The sequence below is a fragment of the Fundulus heteroclitus genome, chromosome 12 (genome assembly GCF_011125445.2).
Source record: "Fundulus heteroclitus isolate FHET01 chromosome 12, MU-UCD_Fhet_4.1, whole genome shotgun sequence".
In the NCBI taxonomy this organism is placed as follows: Eukaryota; Metazoa; Chordata; class Actinopteri; order Cyprinodontiformes; family Fundulidae; genus Fundulus; species Fundulus heteroclitus.
Window position 1 is genome coordinate 46,574,327 of NC_046372.1, and position 25,368 is coordinate 46,599,694.

A 25,368-nucleotide genomic window follows, 5' to 3' on the forward strand; every position below is an offset into this window, starting at 1 on the left:
AAGAACCTTAAAGGAGTCTAGAAAAATCTAAACGATAAATATGCAGCTGACCAATCTCATGAGCAGCTGAACACAACAGTGATCGAGGGGAACTACCGCAAGTTTGTCTGTACAAAGGTAACTGCATTTTTATTCATAAACGTATGCTTAAATTAAAGGGTAATGCTTGATACTAGTTTTTCTGTGTTTTATGTTTGTTGGATATTTGTATGTTGCAACTTGTGCTTGCCTAAGTTTAATCTTTGTCAGCTATGATCAGCTAACAGGACTCCGATTTTGCACAAAGCATTTAATAGGTAGCGAAATATATATTTTATGTAGGGTATAATTTGGGTATTCAATCTTGGGCGCTGATTTGTCTGTGGTTACCTTGAAGTAACTTCACTGATACGATTTACAAGTCGTTTGAATTATTTTCCCCCTGTCTCTTTTGCTTTTTTGCTGGTAGGCAAAAATGCCTGTGTTAACACTGAGTGTACTACGTCTTTCTTGTGGGGGTTAGAGCTACCTGGGTACACTTCACCGTGGGCTGTGTGATCTTACAGTTGGAGTGACATCAATTATGCAGCTTTATGCAGCTTTTTATGGATATGTGTGATTGTCTCCACCTTAGGAATCATCATACCTGACTTGTTAGGAATTAATCTGGTGATCTGACTCCATTTTCCTTTTCAGTGAGAATTAAAGAGCCTGTTTAATGATTCACATGGATTTTATCCCCTTAGCGCACAGATCGATGCACATTTACATGCACATGTGACAAAAACAGTGATATATTCAGTTTACGTGTGATTGAGGTTGTTTCCATGGTTTTGAGGCGTGTTTGAATGTGGTATGAGGGTAGATGTGAGTTTTGCAATTATACACTTTATTATTTTATTATAAGTTATTTAATGTTTAATAAATAACTCTCTGTCTGTTAGGTATTGTCTGGTGGATGTCAGCCCGAGAGCTGAGATCAGGACAATAGTTGAAAGGCATGATTCGAGCACGGGTGATCTTTTTAACAGCAAACTCTGCGCACACATAAAATAAATGAGTGACAACTTCTCTTCAAGTTCAAGAATTTATTAACAGAAACAAAATGAACATCCAGAGAACATCACTATATAATGCTGTTCATCTGAATTAACACTATATTTCAATCAATAAAAGCTAAGCTAAGGAACTATGTACATGCAAAAGGACACAAGACAAAGCATGTGGTTGATCATCATCAGAATAATTCAGTGAATCCTGGTTCACTGCAGATCTGAGTTAAGGAACATGGAATGGAGTTAAATTAGCTTGACTTATTCAGAACAACATTTGGTATGCCTTTCATTCCGTTCATAATGCAAATCCCAAGTTACACAAAACATTATTTGTGGAAATAACATTTTAAAGAATAATTTGCTCAGTAAAATCATTAACTTTAGGGACGCTCAATTTTATTAATGCGATTATACCTCCGGGAGGCTCGGGGTCGCTTTAGCTATCAGTCGCTAAAATCGACTTATCCTAAAGTTATACAAAACGGCTTTAAATCAAGCTAAATAGCATTTAGGCTAGCAGACTTTTGCCGCTAACTTTAAAAACTTCGGCTTTATTTTTAGCCATAATGAGTGAGCCGGATAACATAAACATTAATATCCCATCAATGTATGAAACCCTTGTGGAGATAACGTTTATTATAACCATAAAAACACACTCAAATCACATCGGCAATGGCATGGTATCGACATGCTATGGGAGCTATGTCGCTCAGCCCCTTTGTGTTTAAAACACCATGTGGACGCATTAAACAAGCTTTCCAAACAAACCCTTCAACTTTCCCTGTGGTTTCATTATCTTGTGTGAGTTCGGTTCACTTTGGCTATCCAAGGAAGAGCAGTGGTCCAGGGTAAAACGTTGGTCATTTCAGCAGCAGACATGCAGCTCTGTGGCTATGAGCTAGCCGAAACGTGGTCAAGGGTAGCCTGGCCTGACATCCTGCATGCATTCTCTGAGCTCTCAGCTTGTTTGGTGAGGGAAGGCGACCGATTCCCTTCGTCTCGAGTCAGTTTTTCCTGTAACAGCTGAGGAAAATAAACAAAGCTGTTTCGGCATTCTTTACTTCAGCGGCTGGTTGGGCAGAAGTTAAACTGCAAACTTGGCTTCTGGTTCTAGTCTGAACCGAGTCCGGTCCTCTGCCCCATGAGGCCCGCATGGTGGCTGGTCTGGTTGGTTGGCTGGCCCCAGCCACGCTCTCCTCCAGCGCCTCCAGGCAAGAAGTGGTCAGACTGAGGGGTTGTCCTGTGGGAGCAAAGTTTTATAGCACTGATGGAATCCTGCTGAGAGAAGCTGTCTCTGCTTTGGATGTGAACGTCGTTGCTCACAATTCATTTTGATTCCTTCCCCATGTCACATGTTGTTCAGAATTCAAACTGAATTTTGCCATGGTGCGACGGCATAACATGTGATTCTATTTCTTTGTACATATTTAAACCGTAAAAGCTCAAACTCAACAGGGTTGATGCTCCTTCAGTTAAATAAAACTGAGGGGAGTTGTATTTCAGTAGATTTGGCAGACTCATAGTATTTTTTTCTTTCAATGTCATCTGAAGACGTTTACATTGCTGCCTTACACTTTCAGGCAGGTCATAAATTTGTGTACTCTTTCACTCAACATTATTTTTTGTACACGGCAAGTTTGACGTTAAACATTGTGGCGCAAGTTATTTTGTGTGTACGCGCACTCCGTACATGAGGCCCCTGGGGTTAGTGCTCTGGTGGTTTGGGTCAGAGGGGTTTTCTAACTGGTCTCTATCTTATAGTGTCAGATGGGAGCAAACTCCAGAAAAGCTTTTTCAACCACTACCTAGCTTCTTTACATTCCAAGAGGCTTTGCTTATAGTTAGGACAAATTTATTTTTCTACATTCCAGTAGCAAAAATGAATTGCATTTAAAAAGTGATGTTTTGTTGTTTGTCACCAGAGTTGCTGTCACTTTGTGTGATCTTCCTCTTAATCAACGGTAAAGTCTCACACAATATTTTAAATGTCTATTAAACAAAGCATTTGTCATAGCTGATGCCCACACTTGTTCTCTAATGAAGGGGAAGTGCTGTTTGGTAGACTAAAACGCACACTTTCAAATGCTTTACCTCACATTTCGTTCTCAATGAAAGAAAGTAACTGGCAACATTTTCAAAGATCACATGACTTTTACAGAACTAATTGCTGCTATATTCTAAACAGGTTAATTTGCTGTTTACAGAAAATGAAAATCCAGAAAGACATTTTAAGGTGGTGATATGCTCCATAGAACTTTAAAGTTCAGTTTAGTTGGTTTACAAAATGCTTTAATTTTTTTGTTGCTCTTAGAGTAAAACATGTCAGGCAGCTAACATTATTTGTTTGAATGAAAACCTCTTCCTAGATCATAACTTCTAAAACATGCGAAAGGAATCATTTAGAAGCTGGGTCTTTAACCTTCCTTATTGTGAAGAGTTTTGTTGAAGATGCAGCCTTTACAGAACTGTTCTATTAATGATAATATCACAGTTTCTGTTCCTTTCGGCACTCTAGAACAGAATGAAACTGGTTAAAACCAGTGACAGAGGCTCTAATGTTTTTTTTTAATCCTTTTTTTAACAAGTGGAACAGATTTTTTCCCCCGCCCTTGTTTGGATGTTGTGATTTCAGGCTAATTATAGCTAGTACTTGTTATTATTTTTAGATCTGTTAAATAAGTAACAGAGTTGTTTACATCTGGTTGTAGCTGCAGGAGAGAGAAGAAGGTCTAAGTTATTTTTTTTTTGATTGTCATGGGAAATTAGTAATTCCTGGGAACTAAAATATGACTTAAGCACTGATGTGGACAGCACTGGGAAAAGTGCCAAATGTTGGGTTTGTAGTTTATCACCAAATATCGCATTGAAGTGTGATGAGACAACACAGATCCTTGGACTTCAGTCACTAATGGTACTGTGTTCAGCATTCAGTGAAGAAATAAAACGTGCAGTTCGTGTCCAGTCGTACAGAACTACACAATACCCTAGATGAAATCAAACCAACACAATCCAATTTGTTTCACAGATTTTATTCAGGGACACAGTTCAATATAAATGCCATATCCTAAATGTCAGGCAAGACATTTTGATGACACTGTAAAGCCAGCTGGTCACTAGTGGTCTATTTAAAGAAACCCAGTCACTTGTGTCAAGTCATTGACTTCTCAGTAATCCTTCAAACTGAGTATGGCGACAGCAGTAAGCCCCATTTTAACAGGATGAAGCCTTCAACAGAACCCCGCTTTGGTGTGGGTCACTCTCTGCCATGAAGTGGGAAAGGCCACTAGGCATCACACAGGGAAATGGTGAATGGCAGCCAGATGCCTCCATTCTGCGTGGCTATTATTGGAAAATAATGGATGTGTATTTTTTGGATGTGTTATGTTGTGGTGATCTGTTTGGTTATACCGTTTGTTGGGTGCGCGCCGTCACTTAAATCTAAAATGTAACAATCTCAGTCAAGCTTACAGTTTTTTTTTTTTTTTTCAAAAATCATAATTTTTGTTCTCATTTTGTTCTCTGATCTACACGAGTTGGTTACACCTTATGAAAGGTCCTGACACACACACTGGGGGGATTTGGAAGTGGACCCAACAACATCACGCTCCAGATCCACTTTGACAGACGGTAACTGACCCATAGAAAATGTAAAGAGCAATGTGCGATTGCAGAGTAAGTTTGACAATGGTCCTTTTCATTAGCTTCACCTTTTCTGAGTAAGGTGGATATTTGACATTGTTTGTTTTGATGCTCCTCTGACTGAAAATGACTGCTACAATCAGCTATGCTTCCACTTTTGGTTGGAACCTTGTAATATGGTTCTTCATGTTTGTTGTGTTTTTAAATATATTTCTGCTTAGTTTTGAACAGCCTGCATATGTTGAGGCTCTTGTCCAAGACATTTTCCTTGTGGTGCAGAGGCCATAATATGTGGCACATGTGACCCTGTCATGTGTTTGTCATTAACTGTTCGGACACCTCCCTGACACATTTGTCAGTTCCCTTTGCGTTGATTAGGTCATAAAATGATAACATTAAAATAATTTAGCTCTGCCATGTGTTAATCAAATTCATTTTGTCTGTCTTAGGATGGATTGGAAGATAGATTTTGTCTTCTAATGCTAACTAATTTTACTCAGGTGAAATGTGTCAGTTGAAGTTTGATCCCGTAATCCCAGCTGCATGCTCTGAAAGCACACATGGCGTTCTCTTGGCGGTTCATCTTTGTGTAATGTGTGTTGACGACGTAAACTGCAGTGGAAGTTATCACAAGATGTCTAATAATCATTTTTATTCCCTGTGATGATGCTCCTGTAAAATCAAAACCTGTAATAATGTGCAGCATGCAACCAACAGTGAGGTCTATAAAAGGGATCATTGGGGCTGACCTTCCTTCCCTCCAGGACAACATCTAACATTTCTGCAGGCATCCTGGACACAAACTGTGTAGACCTTTACCTTTATGTCGGCGCTATTTACAAAAACCATCTACCACCGAGACCATTTCTTCCACTAGGCTGTCAATCTGGTGAACACAATTAACACCTCACAGCCTGAGTAGTCAGCTCCACTGCCGTGAACCAAAAATAATCACATTTGGCTGATTTCCAAACTGAATAGGTACCATGTTTTTAAAAGCTACACTTTCAAATAAACTCTTTTGTGTTTTCTTTTGTCATTCTCTGTGTTACATTTCATTAAATGAGATACCAAAGAGAATTCCTCCAGTCACGTTCAATGCAGAGTGGGCTTCCCCCTCCTCCACTAGTTTCTCCACCCCTAGTCAGCCGGCTGAACTGATGGAGCTCTCCTAGTCTGCCTATATAGAATACAGACTAAATTGGCTATTGCAAGTTGTGGCTTTGATTTTTAGAGAAGCACTACATATCTCACTTTTTATTGAGCATTTACAAAAAATATTATTTCAAACACAGGTTGGCAACTAGCTGCCATATTTACCATGTCTGTTGGTAATAACCAAAAAAACTTGAGTACTACATTCAAACTTACTGTGGAGCTACAACATTTACCTGGAGTTTTAATTCTGTAAAATATCAAGTCTTATTTTATCTACATGTTAAAATAGATGAACAAATAATAATTCCAGTGTGTCTCGGGTCATCTTACTGACCCTCTTAGTGTTCAGCCTTTAAATTGAACCTCACCTGTTGAGCTTAAATGAAGGGTTCAATGTTGACCTTCTGAAAGCGTCTGGCAGCACACTCTGCCGCACTCTCTTCTCTCCCTTTTTATGAATGTTTGTAAAAAGCAACACAGCAAATTGTTTGGATAGTCATTTTATTATGTCATGTTAAACATTTTTACCTTCAATTTTCTTCTGCTGTCAAATCTGTGTTCTCTTTTTATGTATAAACATTTAATCCAAGCTTTGCTGTAAAATCCATGCAGGAATCAAATAAAATACAAGTTGGGTTTAATAATGCACGAGGGCAATCAATGTATTAATAAAACATAATATCACTAAAAAGTGCTACACTCCACACAAGCAGCTGTTTCAGCAGGGGATATTTCTGTTCTGCATTGCGCTCGTGCTCCACTTCTAAACTACGCTCCCAGCTGCTGGTCACTGTCGCGTTCTCTTCAGGTCTGTGTGTTTAGACTCCGTGGCCCAGCTTTCCTCCGTTGTTTCTCCTTCAGTACCTGCCAACCAAGATCATTGTCTGGCTGCCCATAAAGCTCGTAGGAGCTTGGAACTTTCATTTCAAGTCCCACTTTACCTTCCGGTGTGCATCATCAACAGGGGTGTTTGAACCGCAGTCTGCATTCATTGATCAGTGAGTTATTCTTGTGCAAACCCACCGACAGCAATGAATGTTTATTGCAGCCTTAAATGATGAGCACCTCTGCTTCTGCTCTGATGGTCATAGGTTAGATATGGAGTGCGGCGCTGCAAAAAAAAAGGAACTAAAGATAAGTAAAAGTTTCTTGAAATGAGTGTATTTATCCTTGATTTGAGTAGGTGAATAAGATGATCTGCCAATACACTGAGTATTTTACCCCTAAAATAAGATGAGTTGTTCCTATTATTAATGCAAAAATCTTATTCCATTGGCAGATAATCTGATTTACCGTCTCAAATCAAGAACCAATACAATAATTTCAAGAAGATTTTACTTATTTTTAATTCTGTTTCTGCAGTGAGGACATTGTGTCTGGGTTGAGAAGCTCCTGGAGCATTCGCAGTGCTGAGGTGCCTCTCAAGGTACAGTCAACGGTCGATGGTTTCCCTCAGAGCACAAACTCACCGACAGCGTTGAATGTTCCCCGTGGGCACCACGTTAGCTTTGGTGGCCAGCTCCTCACAATTTGGTTGACAATCCACAATTACAACGTGTAGAACAAACTAAAGCCGAGTTCATTTTTCAGCTGCCTCAACTCTTTCCTGTTCCTGGCCCCTTTGGCATCAGTCAAAATGCATTTGTTTAAGTCTGCAGGTCTGATGAAATCATTCTGATTCCTGCAAACCTGTTCTGATGTTTTGTAGATTCTTGCCGGCTATCAGATTATTTGTGTTTTACAAGGCAAAAACTGTGAGAAACAGAAACGTGAAGACAGGTAACTGCGTGCTCCTCGTGTTACCACTCTTTTAGTCTGCCCTGCACTCTTGAACTGCACTCTTGGCACATGTGGAACGGGTCCATGCCAGGACGTGTTGTCAACCTTGTTGCTGCAACGGCTCAAATGACACCGCAAGGAAAGGTGATGATGCAAAGGCTTGAGTTGCTATACAGAGTCCTGCACACACCGTGAATGACATCATCATCATCATCATCACCTCCTGCAAAGCTGCACAGAAAACGCCGGTGGCTTCAGCCTGCAGTGAAGAAAGCAGAAAGAAACAGAAAGGGCTTAATTAGAAGGTAGCAAGGCTGAGACGGGCGCATGAATCGGCTCACGTGTGATCAGAAGACGCCGCCGTGCCCCACAGCTTAAACAAGTGAGCGCAGTGTTGAGCTAGTTAGAGAATACTGTTCCCTTTACCCTGCGCTGAACCTCGGCTGCTGCTCTGGGAGTGCGGCTTCCTGCCTTCTCCTCTTTGAGGTTGGAAAATCATCCAGTCATGTTTTATTAATGCACTCCCAGTCTGTCTGTCTGTCTGTCTCCGTTTCTGTCTCTGTTCTGCCTGCTCCCCTCAACACTGAAGCAGGGATTTGGAACGCCGCAGCTCTTTCGCTCTGCATCCTCAGATGCTGAGACCTGTTCTGGAAGGTGCTGAAGAACAGGATGCGGGTCGTTATCTCGTTGTTTGCTTCAGTTCTGCCGAGTTTGGGTAAAAAAAGAAGGGCGAGGATGGGAAAAGGATGATAGGCCGTGAGTTCCCTACACTTGACAGGCTTCCAGAAAGGACCCATGCTGTTCTGCTTGCTACATAATAAATGATCACTTTAGGAAGAGGGACGCAACTCACTCTCTCCCACTTTGACATAGTTCACTGACCACGGAGGAGACCTCATTATCAACACTCACTATAGAACTGCAACATTCATCACTCTCCTGTGTTCCATCAATTATGGATCCACGTGTTCCAAAGACCCAAAATAAGAAACGGGAATCATGCTGAAAGATTTTGTTTTTATTCACATATATAACAATTGTTAAAAACTGTTGGGTTAAACAATTTCACTTAAATGATATTCTACCGCTTAAACAAGGAGATCCCGTATTCCCTGCATCCTTTTCCACACGCATTAGGTAAGAATAGATTCGTAATTGTTTTCTTTTTTGTTGTAGTTGTTGCTGCCAGTTTCAGCTTCAGTGGATTTCCTTCTTGGCATTTGTAGCCCTTGGCTGTTTGCCAGAGACACACAGAGAAGCTGTTTTTTTCATTCTCAAATCTCTCCCTGTCTCTGTTTTTTTTTTTTTTTTTTGACTGACTCCACTTCCGCCCCCCCCCCCCCCTCTGCACTTGGGAAGAACTTGTGGGAAATGTATGGTAATGTGCACACTGACTCATTCATCTGGTTGAGGCGTGGCTTTCGCCTCGGCGTCGGACTTTCCTGATAATACCAGAGCCCTGGCTTAGCCCCCAGAATCTTTGCATAACTGACAAACTTTCAAAAGTGTAATGTGCACAAGATAGTTGGGCCAGCCTAGGAGGCCGCGGGGGCCTGAGGCGAGCGGTAGCAGCAGCAGCAGCAACAGTGTGACTGAACCAGCATGAACCCTGCGTCGTCAGCGCATTCCAGGGGTTGGACAATGAGAAGCACACTGTGTACTCTCTGTCCTATTGCCTTGCATATTTGGCTGCTCTGTAGCCACGACTGCCTGAAGCTAAGCAAGTACAACACAGATGCACTGACGTTAAGGAAAAAAAAAAAATTGTTCAAATTCTTACAGTACGTTCATTCAAGGGAAAAGCCACAAAAAACCCCTCCTGTGCAACATGAGCTGTCTCTTGGTTGGGTTGAGCCTTGTGAAAGTCTAGGCCACCATAAATCTGCCTAAACTATGAAGACGTGTGTGTGAAAATGAGTTCTCAGCCTACCGCCCCAAAACGGAGGTTATAGGTGAGCCACCATGAGTTTCTGTATTGCATGAGTGAGAATGTTTCATCCTGTTACAAAGAGAATAAAACAAAAATCACTTTAGTGCTTTTGTTTAAGCAAAAAGCAAAATAATTTCTACTGCTGCAAATTGATATGACATTACTTGTGATAATGTTACCTATGTCATTTATTTTCACATATACACTTAATAAAGAATAAAAAAATTCCACAAAATATAGTAGAACTTCTTTGACAGAATATTTTACCTTTGTGCTGTTTTGCTCTTTTCTAGAGTTATAAAGGCATAAGAAGTGCTACTGGAAATATTCTTAAACCACTCTACGACTCCATGGCTCCACACAGCAGAAGAAGACTGGTCTCTGCGCTTTCTTTGGCCTGAAGTTCATGGTGGATAGTATTTCTGCTTGTAAAACTAGCTTTGACCAAGCTTGATGTGCTGCAGTGTGCCAGTAAGCGGCTCATCCGGTGTTTGGGAGCAGTTCTGCATCGTGTTGTCTTTGGGTAAACTAGTTAGTCAGCCATTAAAAGTCATTTAAAAAAAAAAAAAAAACATGAAATGTGAACGAGGCTGAAATGTGGAAGTTAGGTGAACACTCGCATCCAAAACTCCTGAATCTCCACACGCTCACAGTCCAACGGGCTCTTCCAAGATGAAACGGTTCCTTTCTCTTTCACTTTTCATTTTGCACCCTGAGAGTAGAGGAGAGGAAATGCACATTTTTGGTTCCTGCTACGGGATTTCCACAAACTGGCTCAACGTTTGCTCCTTTCTGCAGATAACACAAATATTATGCTACCAAGTGTGTCGGCGGTCCACCCAATGCGCCCAGCATAGCTCAGATGCCTGTTCAAAAATACTCCAGCTGGGCCGCTGCCAGCATATGCACTCGCGCGGCTTCCCCATCCCATCGTTTCTCCTTACAATCACGGTTGTACAGTTTGCTGGTGCAGTCAGGCGTCTCCTGATGGAAGTGTGCTCAGAGATTAAATCGCTAACATCACTCATGCCGTGGGTGATCCTCTTCACAGGAAAGCTCAAACAGATTTAGAAAATATGCCTTAATTGCTGTGTCATTGGCAGAATAGGCTTTGAGTCACATCGGACGGTTTAATATCTGCTCGATTTAAGAAGTTATTAATGAGATTTAGCGGTTCAGCTGGGTCACTTACCATCACGCTCAGCTGTCGCACCACTGTGTTTTCTGTCAGGCCTTTAAATGGGAGATAAGCTGCGCTATTTAGCTCGTGCATATCCGTAGACATGTTGGGCCTGGATAAGTGCAGCCTCCAAAATGTGCCTCACATTGTACTTCAGCTGTGATGTAACTTGATTGGCTGACATGTTTGGAAGCAACCCAAGGGGGGGACTTGTTTTGTGAGCCAATATTTATCATTTCCTGGCTTTAGTTTTTTAGATTTCCCAGTGTGGGTTTAGTATAAATAATCGAGTAAATGAAGGTGAGATATGACAGATTGTTGCTTTCAGAAATCGTTAAATTTCTGTAGGCCTTATAGTCCTGGATCTTTGTTACGATGCTGTCAGAAAAGTCAAAAAGTGCTACAGCGGAAAGGTTTGACGCTTCGTTGCAACCTTGACCTTAACATCCAATATGGCTGCATAAAAGGAAGGGAACTGGCTTTCCTTTGTAGTCAGACCAGCACCCATCTGTGCTGCCAGCTCCCGTCTTCACATTAACCCTAAGCTCCTGTGACTGAATATCTTCCACCAGCGTTCCAGGTGGCCCCAGTCTTCCATTTCTTCCACCCGTTTGTATCCTCACACCATCCCGCTTTGAGTGACACGTCTTTGTGTCGACTCTGGCTTTTCTTCTCCTTCCTCTCTCTCCGCTGTGCACCTTTGAACCCAACCTTGACTTGCTTGATCACCTCACATCACTCTGACACTGGTTGACTTATCCCTTCCCTTGGTAAACACGATAAAACCTGCAGGGTATGTTTTACTCTTCTTTTCTCCAAAGCTTTGTTGGTTCACTTCAGAGTGCCCGGGCTGATGAATATGTAACCCAGGCTCTGTTTCTAGCGGTTTAAAGGATCCCTATCAAAGCGTGATGAGAGGGCCCTTTGTGGTTGTCTCCTGGATTTAAGCGTGACGTTTCTCTGCTGCTTCTCTTTTTTTTTTATCTCTAGCCGTCTTTATCTCCCAGGTCACACACAAAGCGTGTACCCCTGAGACTAGTATATTTTGCTGTTTGACAAATCACCGCTTGTTTCACTCCTAATTGAGTCACTATTGTAGATCAGAAGCACAATATAGCAGCTCCTTGGCACTAGATGCTTTTGGTCTTTGTTTAATCTGTCTAGTTGATGTGGCGATGAGACAAGAATGCTGATGAGCGTCGCGATCGGTTTCTCCTTTTTTTTTTTTTTTTTTTTTTTTTTTTACCCAGCATCCTCTAGGCCATGATGGCAGTCCCGCACGTCTCACCCACCCATCCTACGCTCAGGGGAAAGGAAGCTCAGTGAGTAGTGGCGCAGCGGGGCCAACATCACAGGCACTAACTCAGATTTCAGATTTCTATTACCAAGAGGGTGAGAAAGTGAGAGTGACCTGGATACTGATCAACCTGTGTGTCTGCGCCCCCCTGCAGCCTGACAGACCTGCTGCAAACGGCAAATACCACAGACAAAAAAAAAAAAAAAAAAGGTTGAAGGACCGTGTTGGAGTTAGTGTTGGAGTGGGAGGGGGGGGGAAATGGTACAGCAGAACATTGGTTAGAAGCTCCTAGCAGCTGTTTGCTCATCGGAGCTGTTTCAAAGCTCCGTTGACATCTCCCGACACGTCTGCCCAGACATGACCAGGGGTTTCATACCATACCTTGCCTGTCGCTCTTTTAGTTCTCGTTTATGAGAGTGCTGCTGTTTTTAGCCCCAATGCTGTACAAGCCAGACTACACAGAGCTGCCGTCCTTTGCAGCTACATCGCTCCTCAGCCTTTGACTTCTCATGAAGCCACATTCTAATTTTTAGCCTGACTCAAACGCCACAGCAGCATTCCTCACTGCGTGCCCCAGAAGGGAGGCGGACATTGCTGCTTTGCTCTGCCAGGGGAAACTGTAACCCTCTCCGGCCGATAGTTTGCACTCCGCTCACCCAATACACGTATGGTATGGATACAAGGCCGAGCAGCGCTGACTCAGGGTGGAATATCTTCAAAGACTCGGGATTCTTCGTTGCTAGATGAGCGCTGCAGTACAAGTCACGAAGTTTAACAGCGCAGCGCTTTGGATGGCCTGATCCTCTGCGCCGCAGAGTTGTTGAGGACAGTGCTTTAGAGAGTTGCTCCAGAGACTTAACACCCCCCCCCCCCCTCCCTCCACATCCTTCTCATGCGCACACACCAGCAGAGCAGGATCTCTGCTGAATTCATGTCTCCTTTCACATTTCTAAGAGGCGTAAAACCTTTCTGGATTAAAGAAGGTAATCTGACAGGCAGAAGATTGTATTAGCTGAAATGTTGGCACAGCTTTTAGTTTCTCCTACTTGCACCTCCACCACCCTGCCAAGCCCCCCCCCCCCCTCAGTCTGCCTCTGCTGCTGACCTGCTGGATGGCATTATTATGTTTTGCTTTTGAATTACAGCAAAGAAAGACATCCAAATCTTCCTTGCTCTTCAGCCCCGCGCTCCCTCATGTTTCCTTTCTCATATCTCATTCCTGCCTCTCTCCTCCGCTCTCCCAGCTGTGACAGCACACACTCGTGTGAACCGGTGATTTATCATTTGCTAATCCGTGCTGATTATGGAGCTTTCCGTGCAGCCCTTATCTTCTGCTGAGCCCGCTTTTCACTCAGTAGCTGCCAATTATCTTTTGGGCAGCCCGCAAACAGACAGACTCCTCTCTGTCAGCCAGCTGCGTATCCGCCGCCAGCTCCTTCCCTCTTCTATACAAGCAAACTGTATAGGCGTGCCTGCGGCAGGTGGGCTGGCTGAGCGTATGTATTTTAGGAGCCGAGTGCTTGTTGAAATGTCACGTCGGGAGATTGAGTTCAGGATTTCATTTGGTGTCGGAAACGCCTCACTCTTAACTCCCCTTCATTTGTCTGCAGAGGACTGAGAAAGCGTGAAGGGTTCAAGAGGAGGGTTGGTAAGTGATGCCAAAGAGTCGAAGCGTATCACACACATTTGGCTTAGTGGCAGCAATGAGGTCCTCGTCTGTTGTACTCTGGTTCCACTTGCTTTATCAGTCTTTAGGAGCTGATGGAGCAGAGCCCCGAGGATAATTTGTCCCTATGTTTTCACGCGATAAGCTCAGAAGTGCCGTGGTTCGTGTATCAACATCAAGGTCCCGCATTCTGCTCAGATGCCTCCTCTGAGGGGCTGGATGGAAGATTCATCACCGCTCCCCAAGGCATGGCACTCGGACGGTCAGAGTACGCGCATGCCAGAGCAGGGTTGTGGGTAGAGAGGCCTTGCCCAGGGGGAGGGTATGCAGATCACAGCGCGCTCAGCTGATGTGGCAACCAATTGTCACCGTAATGGGAAGTGACGTGCACATCAGAACAATGTGGGTCAGAACGCCAGACGACCAGCCCGCGGCCTGTATCTGCTCCGCCTGTCTAATCTCCTGCAGCCCGACCAGACGGGACTCTCTAATCGACCCTGATATTCACTGAACACACATTACCGTCGGCCATGGCGCTCTTCAGCTCAAACACGCAGGAGGAGCTGCCGGGACTCTCTGGATGTGGCCAAGGAGAGGTGGTGGATGTTCTCCTGTTCGTGTAGAACGCCCCGTCAACATTCTAGACAGGCCCAAGCTAAATTTAATTTTAATTAATGTGTTACAAATCCAAATGTTTCCCTTCAGCTCATCGCCGTTGCTCTTTAATGTGACGACTGTTTTCCCGCCATTCGCCATGGCTTTGTGGGTTCTGAAATATTTATGAGCACAGCTAAAAATAATTTCAGTGTTCTGTGGTGTTTCCGCAGTGCGATACAGACTGAGCTGTGATTTCTTTTTTTTTCTTTTTTTTCTCAGTGGATGAAAAATGTGGGTCAGATGGACACGGAACTTAATAGGATTCCCATGACATGGTCAGAGAGCTGGCGTGGGAGGGGAGGGAAGATGGGAAAGGCTGGGGAGGGGGAAACTCCACTAGTGAACTTTTGTGTTTGCTTAGCACCTGGGTACTGATTTAACAATGACACGGAAGCTGGGGGAAGTGACAGATTAGACTGCTGATCTGTTTTTCTCCACAGATTTGGCTTTTTTGAAGTACAGTCATAAGCAGAGGAGGAGCTGGAGAAGTTCAGCCCGCCTGAATCTGCTTCTGCTTGATCAAAGGCTGTAATTTCCTGTTCGTTTCAGGACCCCATCCCCCAACTCAGGGCTCTAGTCTGCTAATCCCACCCCTCAAAATTACCCTGCACACACACACACACACACACACACACACACACCCTCCAGCCCCCACCCTGGTGTCCCGCGCGCCTGTGCTTATAGGCCTGCTCCACTCTGGGGCTCGGGACCAGGAGGCTCTGCGCTTTGTGTCAGCAGGCTCACGACTGAGCACCAACAAATCCTCATTGTCCCACGCAAAAGTGGTGACCGAGGAGGAGGGGAGATGGACAGGAGGCGGGTAGGCGAGGGAGGCATCGCTGTCTGGTTTCTATTCAAATCCAGGTATCCGGACGGCCCCATGAGGGGAGCGAGGGGTGCAGAGGGGCTTACACGACTCTTCCAAAGCCAGGAGCAAAGTTCATGAGGTCCTCGGCTCTGGGCTAGGCAGAAGCTGAGGTGTCGGGGTCACGGAGTTCCTGCTCTGGACTCAACAGCTGATCAGCTAGTGATAGCGGATTTCTTAAATCCACGTTGGCCCTTAGGACACTGCACAGCCGTGTTAGGGACAGAATAACATGTCGGACCACTCAGAGTCACCTCCACAGAGTCCAAACGTTATCGTTTTGTCAGCAGAGGACTTTGAATACCTGCTTTCTGTTTCGTTGAGCAATCTCTCTATGAGAACATAGTGTTTTTGTCCCTGATTTAAAGACAAAACACTCAGCTGTCTGCGGTGCACCTAAATCCTCTGTTAACTGGAGCTGAAGGGTGTCTGACTTCAGAAAGAAGCCAGTGCAGGTGGCGAGGGCTTGAAATGTTGCTCTGAGTAACAAGACTCTACATGTACGGGCATTTCTGAAAGATTCAACATGAATGCCTCAGACGTGCAACATGCTTTTCTCTTCTCTTCCAGCCTCAGGAGATTGTTGTTCTTTTTTTTCCAGATGTTTTTCTAGTAATTACGCTTGTCTTTTACTTCCTACAGCTCAAGTTGATGGCTTTTCAGAGTCTGCTCTTTACTCATGAGTAGTTATGGATGAAGTTGTCCACTCAGGTTATTATTGTAAGTTGGCTTGTGGTGTAGTAAACCGTAATGTTTCCCACAAAAACGGCAACAGCCAATGAGTACATCTGTGATCCACAGACATGATTTTGTCAGTTGTTGTTACTCCTTCATGCACGCTTTTTTCCCCCCCTCTCATACTGGATTTAGAGCTTTGGACAACAAAAGCAGAAGGGGAACGGAAAAGAGAAAAGATTTAGATAGCTAGCATTTCCTGCCAACCACCACCACGCGAGCCAGCCGGGGAAACCAGTGAAAAAAGGGGAATAGAAAATGACAAGCTCTGTGAAAATGTCTGTTTCTCCTATTCTTCCTCTTTTGTCACTTTCTATATTTAACCCCCTCCTACGTTGATGCTTCCTTAGGTGCTGCTTCTCCCTAACGGCCACACTCTTACAAGTAGGTACTCTGGATGTGGGGAATACGTTCAAGTTTTTTTATTTTCATGTATTTAAAAAATCTGCCGGACAAAAGTGATACAGACATCAGCGCTTAATGCAGGGGCTTATCTCATTCAACCATTTTTTTGGGGGGAGAGGGAGGGGGGGGGGACTCCCAGCAGGCTTGGAAGCATGCTGGGAGTTTCTCATGAAGCGAAGCGTGGTTGTCCCCCAAATTCCAGCGGCAACTCCAACCCTGTGCCCCAATGTTAAAGGCTGACGCTCAACCCTTCACCCCCTCCCCTCCCCCCCGCCCTCCGCTCACAGAGCAGGGCAGCAGCTGGCTGACCTGTCCCTCCGCTGCAGCCTCTAATGGTTGACCTGCCCCGTCTGGTCGGCCCTGCTTGCTTTTGTCTACTGTCTGGCTCAGTTCCTCTCCAGTCACACATCGCTACCGGCTACCGCAGCCCGCATTCCCACAGAGGAGAAACAAAAAACAGACTCGCTATCAAACACTTTTCACACTTTGTGCGGCATACAGAATCTGTCTTTTCACACATACATCCATTTCAAAAGTGTCCCGTTCTTCAGTTGTTACACCAACTCTCTTGCACGCACGCACACACACACACACACACACACATACAAACACACAGAGCAAGGGCCAGTTAAAAATTCCTGCAAGTGAAAATTTATCATTTTCATTGGATAACATTTACAGGAATTCGAAACTTTTTTATATTCAGTTACATTTTCATAATTTCGTCTTTTGCATAAATGCTACTGAAGAAAATAAATACGTGATTACGGGGGTACATTTGAGCCATGAAACAGAGAAATAAGTGTTGAGGAAAAGCAGTGCAGATACATACCTGAAGTGTGGCCTAAAGTTCAGCATCAGGAAACCGTGGCGACGGGATGGCAGAGAAGACCAGAGCGAAAAGTGTCCATATTCAGCGAGAGACCTCATGTAAGACGGGCTGAAAAGTTGCCGCTGGAATGGGTTGAACGGGTTCCTCTCCCTTGCTCCCTCCCCTTTCTCCCTCCCTCTCTCTCTCTGTCTCTCTCTCTCTCTCTCTCTCTCTCTGTGAGTTTCTCCTCTCAGACGTGCAAACAACACACACACTCCTGAAACGCAGCCTCTCAGCCTGATTTTTCACGGCTCCAGTGGGAAGTCAGCCAGCAGTTTGCAAATACAACTGCCTTTCAAACCGTGTTCTTTCTCTCTCTCTCTGTCTGTCTCTTCCTCCCTTATCATCATTCCTTCTGTACACCTACATAAATAAACAAGCGGATGCATTCCCTCATGCACCCCCCCCCCCCCCCCCCACACACACACACACACACACATTCACACACTTGTACTCACTAAAGTCTGGCTACAGCACAAGTTATTGAACTGCTCCACATTTTCTCGCATGCACTATATATGAGGGAGTTGGCGGACAGCAGCACATAGAGTCATGTGTTGGGTTGAGGGCCGCTGTGATTCGCTGAGGGCCTGGGAGCCGGTGGCACGAAGGGGGAATTAGGGCGTCCTGTGATTGGTCTGAACTCAGACCATTGAAAGCGAAACGCTTCTCCATTGAATGGCTGCCTAAGTGGGTGGAGTTAGAGGGACACGACTGGAAAGTGGGGGCCAGATTTGCTTAACAATCCTGGGAGCTTATTATCTTTATTAGAGTATTAACCACTATGGATGGGCTGATCAAAGGCTTATGTACATGTATCACAGGTCTACTCATTTATTGTATAACTGGGTAAAGGAAAATGTGACCCCAATTGCTTGCCACCAGGTAGAGCAAATAAGAAAGCAACTGGAATAAAAGGTTGCTAAAAAAAACAAAAGAAGAAAACTAGTTGGACTTATTCAAATGGGTCTTAAATGTTACCAAATTAGATTTTTATCTAGGAAAAGCAAACATTTCTGTTGAGTTTTAAATCAGTTCATCAATTATCTCCAATCTTTCTTCCGTAGTAAGTTAGAATAACAGATTAAATTGTGAAAGACATTTCAGGCACATAATTTCAAAGGCTTTGTCAAAAATCAGAAATGAGGTCATGATGCTGAGTATTAATGAGCCCTGATAATCCCATGTCTCCTACAAAAACATGTAGAATACTGATTTTTAACCAGCGTGTCTTCAAGTGTGAAGCACTGTGGGATTAATATCTTGCAGCAATATACAGTCATGATGAACATGTACTGTGCATCCTGTTTCAAACCATGAGTTGTGCATATGACCTGGATCTGGAATTATTTAATATAACCTCCAGTGTACAAAACACACACTACAAATTCCACACTGTTAGTTATTAAGCAAGATGAACTCGTACTGGAAAAAAACTGTATGTGGAAAAATGAAGCTCATTGTGGTCAAGTTCTGGCCCATGATCAATAACGACCAGCCCTGGGTCCTGGGCTCTAAACAAGCCCAAATCAACAACACTGCACCGCTATGTTAGTATGAGATGTTGGTGCTTATATGCCATTTTTGGTGTTCACCAAACATAGTTTTTATTTTACCCAAATGTGTCTACATTGGTCAGATTTCTTCGAAGGACGTTGTTTAAGAAGTCTTGTGGTTAATGGAACTTTGAAAACCTACGCTGATCTGACCTTTCCCTTTTGGAGAGAGGACACTTTCTAATTGCTTCAGACAACCCATACTTGTGTAATCTTTTTTTCTAACTATAGTCTCATGAACTATAAATACCTTCAACATGCTAATGGAGGCCTTTAGCCTGTGAGCGTGTACTTAGTTTACCCCCACAGCATTTCCATATTGTTTTAATCTTGCATAAATTGTGCCAGTGTGAAATCTGTGTTTACCATGATTCTTGGCAAGCACAATACGTACACATATATAACGCTATATGTCCTGTTCACTTTAGATTACTTCACATGTTACTACACTCATTGGCAGAGGCACCTTTCCAGTAGTACTATTTGGTTCGACTTAGTTCATAGCTACTCAGCTCCACATAGTACATTTTGTATTCCATTCCATTTGAGTACCACCTCAATGTGGGCGTAGTCGTCATAGCGAGGCATTCCCAGTGTCTGAAAATGAAAGAGACTCAGTCTCTGGCTTTTTGTCAGATTTAAAGTTAAAAAAAAAAAAAAAAAAAAAAAAAAAAAGAGCCAGAGGCTGGCAGCAGGATGAAATGCTAGTAGCTTGTTGGAGCTATAGAGCGGTATTAAACCAAAGGGTACAAGCTAGACGACATGCTAATGGTACCTAATGCTAGCTTGAAAACAGCAAAGAATAATCCAACAGTTGGATGAATCTCTTTTGGTTTGGTATAATTGCTCATCAGAGTTATGCACCATTAAGTTGTAGGTTAAAACAAGGGTCAGTATCAGGAATTGCAGATGCTGAATTTCTTAATATAAAAGTGCCATCACTAAAAAGTAGTTTCCTCTGCACTGGCACATCCAAGAATAGTAATTTGTGTGATGAGTTTGCTAAGAACAATTATTCATTTATGTTATCTTGTTTTGAAAATGGGCCATTGATGCACATAAATGTACTATTGATTCCTACCGTACCTTTTATTATGCTCTGCTAAATTAGAAAATCTTGGTCATATTTTTTTTAATTACAGACAGCAGCTGAAGTCAAACTATTTAAGATAAGCAAAACAGGGCTGCCTCTCCTACAATGGGGAGCAAATACTTCAAGATATATACATTTTTATGTACCTTGAAAAAGCTTTTAGGAAGGGTCATGTTGCTGCATTTGGCTGGACATTAACTGTGTCGGAGTTGGTGCCGGGGCAAAAGCAGGAGAGCTTAGACGTCATCAGGTCCTTGAGACACCAAAGTGCTTTTATGCTAGTCAGTCTTTCACCCATTCGTTCACATGCTGACGGTGGGGAGCTACATCGTAGCCACAGCTGCCCCGGGGCAGACTGACAGAAGTGAGGCCTCCATACAATCAGTGCCATCAGGCCCTCTGACCGCTGACAGCAGGCATGGCAGGTGAAGTGTTTTGGATGAAGCACACCATGGGAAGAAATTAAGTTTGTTTGTAAATGCCTCAGGTTTGAAAACGACCATATCGTAGAAAAACTCTATTGACGTCTCCTGTCTAAACATATGAGTTACGGGATTTTAAATAATGCTGCAATTTTCTCAGAATTAGTGTTTTTGGAGGACAAATTGGCCACTATTCTTAAAGTCTTTGTGCTATAAAAATAATACATTAATGTAAAGTTGACTGTATATCATTTGACTGTGTACTAAATTAGAATCAGTATATTTTAATGCAATTGTTTTATTAAAATATGAGAGTATCTCATAGAGCTCCCATAAAAAAAAATCTCCAAGTACTATTTTAACAAAAATAAGGACAAATTTACTTCTGTGAGGTTTCCTCCCCGTGAATGATCATGGCATACAGAGCCCTGGAGCGTGGCCTAATGCTTTCATTCACACCTGATTAAATCACTCTGACCTGGATAATGTTCAACACTCCACGCTCGGCAGCACGCTGCCACACTAATCTTTTGTTCAGCTTTAACAAAATGCTGCTTGCCTCCTAGTTATCCTGAGATGATATTAAAGTGGATAACTTGGCAGATGTCAAGACGGCAGAGTCAATCCACACATCCATTTCCATTGCCCTCTCTTCAAAGAAGTTGAATGCTGTATACTTGCTTGGATTTTAAGTCAGATGAAGTGCTGTGAATGTTGTGAGAAAAGAGGATTGGTTACCATCATGGAATGATTTTAAAGTCAACTTTCATCATAAAATACTAGAAGGTGGAATAATTCTAGTCAGATTTCTTTATAGCTTACCCTAGTCACCTTTTGAAATTGTTAAAGAAACTACACTTGAGAAATTAAAGCTGTCGGTAATTAACATCTGCAGAATTTATCTCCATTCAGCTGTACAAAATTATCTTGATGAATCCGATGTGTCCATCTTTTCAAAATTTGTTCCACTGACATTGGTACAGTATCATTTTAAGAATTTCATTGCTGAAGCCTAAAGGCTCTATAATGAGCATATTCATGTAGGGGATTTCCTTTGAGTTGCTGACATTTTGGTTGCTTTTAGATTTTTTTTCTACTCATGCATGTTTTCAACCCTTGCTGATTCTAAAAAATGCTTAGATTTTCAAACCTAAATGACTAAAACAGTCGGTGCTTTATCTAAAACTGCTTTTACACTTACTGTCATTGTGATGGAACCACACAATTTTCTGAAGAGAATATGGAAAGTCAAGATTATTTGTATAACACCGTTCATTAAAGGGGGCATATCTAGCAAAATCCTCTTTTTTTAGCCCTTAAATGCATTTTGTTGTGTACTTGGAGTCTCTAGGCATGCAGGAAAGTTGAATGTAGTCTGTCCAGGTACTGCGTAGATATCTTTATATTCTGGTACAGTCATACTTTTCTATCCCTTCAAGTTTCTAAATTACATTTTTTGAACAGTTATGTTAAAGTAAATGACCAAGTCTTATGTTGATTAATTTAAAAATACTTAATTAATCGAGAGAGAAAATAAATGTAACTCCGTCTGTCCGTCTTCTTCCGCTTATCCGGGGTCGGGTCGCGGGGGTAGCAGCTTCAGTAGGGAGGCCCAGATGTCCCTCTACCCAGCCACTTGGGCCAGCTCCTCAGGAGGAATCCCAAGGCGTTCCCAGGCCAGCCGGGAGACATAGTCCCTCCAGCATGTCCTGGGTCTTCCCCTGGGCCTCCTCCCGGTGGGACGTGCCCGGAACACCTCACCAGGGAGGCGTCCAGGAGGCTTCCTGACCAGATGCCCGAGCCACCTCAACTGGCTCCTCTCGACGTGGAGGAGTAGCGGCTCTACTCTGAGTCCTCCCCGGATGACTGAGCTCCTCACCCTATCTCTAAGGGAGAGCCCAGACACACTACGGAGAAAACTCATTTCAGCCGCTTGTATCCGGGATCTCGTTCTTTCGGTCACAACCAAAAGCTCGTGACCATAGATGAGGGTAGGAACGTAGATCGACCGGTAAATCGAGAGCTTCGCCTTTTGGCTCAGCTCTCTCTTCACCACAACGGATCGGTACAGCGCCCGCTTCACAGCAGACGCTGCACCAATCCGCCTGTCGATCTCCCGCTCCATCTTCCCCTCATTCGTGAACAAGACCCCAAGATACTTGAACTCCTCCACTAGGGGCAGCACATCCTCCCCAACCCGGAGAAGGCACTCTACCCTTTTCCGGTTCAAGACCATGGTCTCGGATTTAGAGGCACTGATTTTCATCCCGCTTCGCACTCGGCTGCGAACCGCTCCAGTGAGAGCTTTAGATCACTCCGTGATGAAGCCAATAGGACCACGACATCCGCGAATAGCAGAGACGCAATCCTAAGGCCACCAAAATGGATCCCCTCAACACCTTGGCTGCGCCTAGAAATTCTGTCCATAAAAGTTATGAACAGAATCGGTGACAAAGGGTAACCTTGGCGGAGTCCAACTCTCACCGGAAACGAGTCCGACTTACAGCCGGCAATGCGGACCAGACTCTGACACCGGTCGTACAGAGACCTGACAGCCCTTATTAAAGGGTCCGGTACTCCATACTCCCGGAGTACCCCCCATAGGATCCCTCGGGGTACACGGTCGAATGCTTTCTCCAGATCCACAAAGCACATGTAGACTGGTTGGGCAAACTCCCATGCCCCCTCCAGAATCCTGCTGAGGGTGTAGAGCTGGTCCAGTGTTCCACGGCCAGGACGAAAACCACACTGCTGTTCCTGAATCCGAGATTCGACTATCCGACGGACCCTCCTTTCCAGAAACCCTGAATAGACCTTACCAAGGAGGCTTAAGAGTGTGATCCCTCTGTAGTTGGAACACACCCTCCGGTCCCCCTTTTTAAATAGGGAACCCCCACCCTAGTCTGCCAATCCAGGGGAACTGCCCCCGATGTCCACGCAATGTTGCAGAGCCGCGTTAACCAACACAGCCCCACAACATCCAGAGCCTTAAGGTACTCAGGGCGAATCTCATCCACCCCCGGGGCCTTGCCACCGAGGAGCTTTTTAACAACCTCAGCAACCTCAGCACCAGAGATGGGAGAACCCGACCCAGAGTCATCAGGCTCTGCTTCCGCAATGGAAGACGTGTTGGTGGGATTAAGGAGGTCTTCGAAGTATTCCGCCCACCGAAACACGACGTCCCAAGTTGAGGTCAGCAGCACACCACCCCCACTGTAAACAGTGTTGGTGCTGCACTGCTTTCCCCTCCTGAGACGCCGGATAGTGGACCAGAATCACTTCGAAGCCATACGGAAGTCTTTCTCCATGGCCTCTCCGAACTCTTCCCACGCCCGAGTTTTTGCCTCGGCGACCAGCCGAGCCACCTGCCGCTTTGACTGCCGGTACACATCAGCGGCTTCCGGAGTCCCACAGGCCAAAAAAGCCCGGTAGGACTTCAGCTTGACGGCTTCCCTCACTGCTGGTGTCCACCAGCGGGTTCGAGGGTTGCCGCCGCGACGTGCGGCGGCAACCCTCGAACCCACCCCAGCTCGGCGCCTCTCACCATGGGCAACTCCATGGGAACCCACCCCAGCTCGGCGCCTCTCACCATGGGCAACTCCAGAGTGGAAGAATGTCCAGCCCCTCTCAAGGAGACTGGTTCCAGAGCCAGAGCAGTGCGTCGAGGTGAGTCCGACTATCTCTAGTCGGAACCTCTCAACCTCGCGCACAAGCTCAGGCTCCTTCTCCACCAGAGAGGTGACATTCCACGTCCCAAGAGCCAGCTTCTGCAGCCGAGGATCGGAACGCCAAGGTCCCCGCCCTCTGCTGCTACCCGTTGCACATTGCACCCGACCCCTTTGGCCCCTCCGACAGGTGGTGAGCCCATCGGAAGGGGGACCCACGTCGCCTATTCGGGCTGAGCCCGGCCGGGCTCCATGGGCAAAAGCCCGGCCACCAGACGCTCGCCAACGTGCCCCACCTCCAGGCCTGGCTCCAGAGTGGGGCCCCGGTGACCCGCGTCCGGGCGAGGGAACACGAGGTCCAATAATCGTACTCATCATAAGGGGCATTTTGGGCTGCGCTTTGTCTGGTCCCTCACCTAAGACCTGTCTGCCTTGGGTGACCCTACTAGGGGCTTAAAGCCCCTGACAGCATAGCTCCTAGGATCATTGGGACACTCAAACCCCTCCACCACGGTAAGGTGGCAGCCCAGGGAGGGGCTGCCACCTTAAATGTAACTCAAAAAGTCATTATGATGGCTGAGGGCAGGAAGGGTCTCCTCTAGCAGTCAGTACTACAGCAGATCTGAAGAAACTCCTGACCTGCTGTTGAATGACAGTCCCATGAAAAGGATGCTCAGGGTTATCCATAGTGTTAATTTTGTGAAGAATCCTTCTTTGAACAATCATCTCTAGAGGTTCTAGAACAGTCCCCAGATCAGAACTAGCCTTCTTTGTCAGCTTGTCGAGCAGTTCTAAGCCATTTGCTGTGATTCTGCAACTTCAACAGATGGTGACAGGAGACATTGCACTCTCCCCAACAGACTTATAGGAGATGTGAAGCATCCTGTTGAAAACAGGAGGACCAAAGCTTTTTCAAGAAGCTTCACAGCTTCACTGCCACATCTCAATTAGTCTTGTTGGCGAGGTGAACACTCCTGTGTTTATACCCCCTGTTTTGTGCACATCCATTACTGTCTGGTTTTGCTCTTCCACAAAACAAGACAGATCCAAGCTACAATTAGGTTTGCAAAGAAGATCGTCAGGGCTGACCTGTCAGGGCTTAGTGTCTAAAATGTCCCAAAGCACAAAAAGCTTTGCAGCGCAATCCTTCACACAGAACTTGTGTGATAAATATGCAACGCAAATTAGCGTGAAAGTGTGCAGAAATCCACGTAAGTTTTTGACTTGCTGTGATAATGAGCCGCAGTCGACAGTAACAAATTACAAAGCACCAAAACCCTAACACTCAGAAAAGTGACTGTTAAATTTATTTAAACTCAAGGATCATCATAACCTCGCCTGCAAGATGAATTCTTGCAGTATTTGTGTTCACAAACACACAAGAATCAATCTTGTACTGCTCCAGCTTCAACCGTT

General features: G+C 44.6%; 1 protein-coding gene and 1 long non-coding RNA gene across 3 annotated transcripts in view; one reads left to right on the plus strand and one right to left on the minus strand.

Moving 5' to 3' along the window:
* Positions 1-25,368, plus strand: part of LOC105915816 (nuclear receptor subfamily 6 group A member 1-A) — a 149,959-nt gene that overhangs the window by 49,597 nt on the left and 74,994 nt on the right. The window lies entirely within an intron of this gene.
* Positions 7,103-17,614, minus strand: LOC118565067. The gene is made up of 3 exons (XR_004932158.1): positions 17,580-17,614; positions 17,178-17,541; positions 7,103-7,869 (listed from the first exon to the last, which is right to left on the minus strand). It is a non-coding gene; the product is annotated as an uncharacterized LOC118565067 (long non-coding RNA).